Raw genomic sequence first — 539 nt, forward strand, 5'->3', positions numbered from 1 at the left:
AGAGAGAAAGCTTGTGCAGGGAAACTCTGATTTTTAAAACCATCAAATCTCATGAGACTCATTAAGACCCCCATAATTCAGTTGCCTCCCACTGGGTTCCTCCCATGACAGGTGGGAATTGTGGGAGTTACAATTCAGATGAGATTTGGGTGGGGACACAGCCAAACAATGCGATTCCATCTCTGGCCCCTCCCAAATCTCATGTCCTCACATTTTAAAACCAATCATGTCTTTCCAACAGTCCCCAAGAGTCTTAACTCATTTCAGCATTAACCCAAAAGTTCACAGTCCAACATCTCATCTGAGACAAGGCAAGTCCCTTCTGCCTATGAGCCTGTAAAAGCAAAAGCAAGTTAGTTACTTCCTAGATACAATGGCGGTACAGGAATTGGGTAAACACAGGAATTGGAGAAATTGTCCAAAATAAAGGGGTTGCAGGCCCCATGCAAGTCCAAAATGCAGTGTGGCAGTCATCTTAAAGCTCCGAAATAATCTCCTTTGATTCCACGTCCTGCATCCAGGTCACAATGATGCAGGAG

This window comes from Nomascus leucogenys, chromosome 12, assembly GCF_006542625.1.
Source record: "Nomascus leucogenys isolate Asia chromosome 12, Asia_NLE_v1, whole genome shotgun sequence".
NCBI classification, from domain to species: Eukaryota; Metazoa; Chordata; class Mammalia; order Primates; family Hylobatidae; genus Nomascus; species Nomascus leucogenys.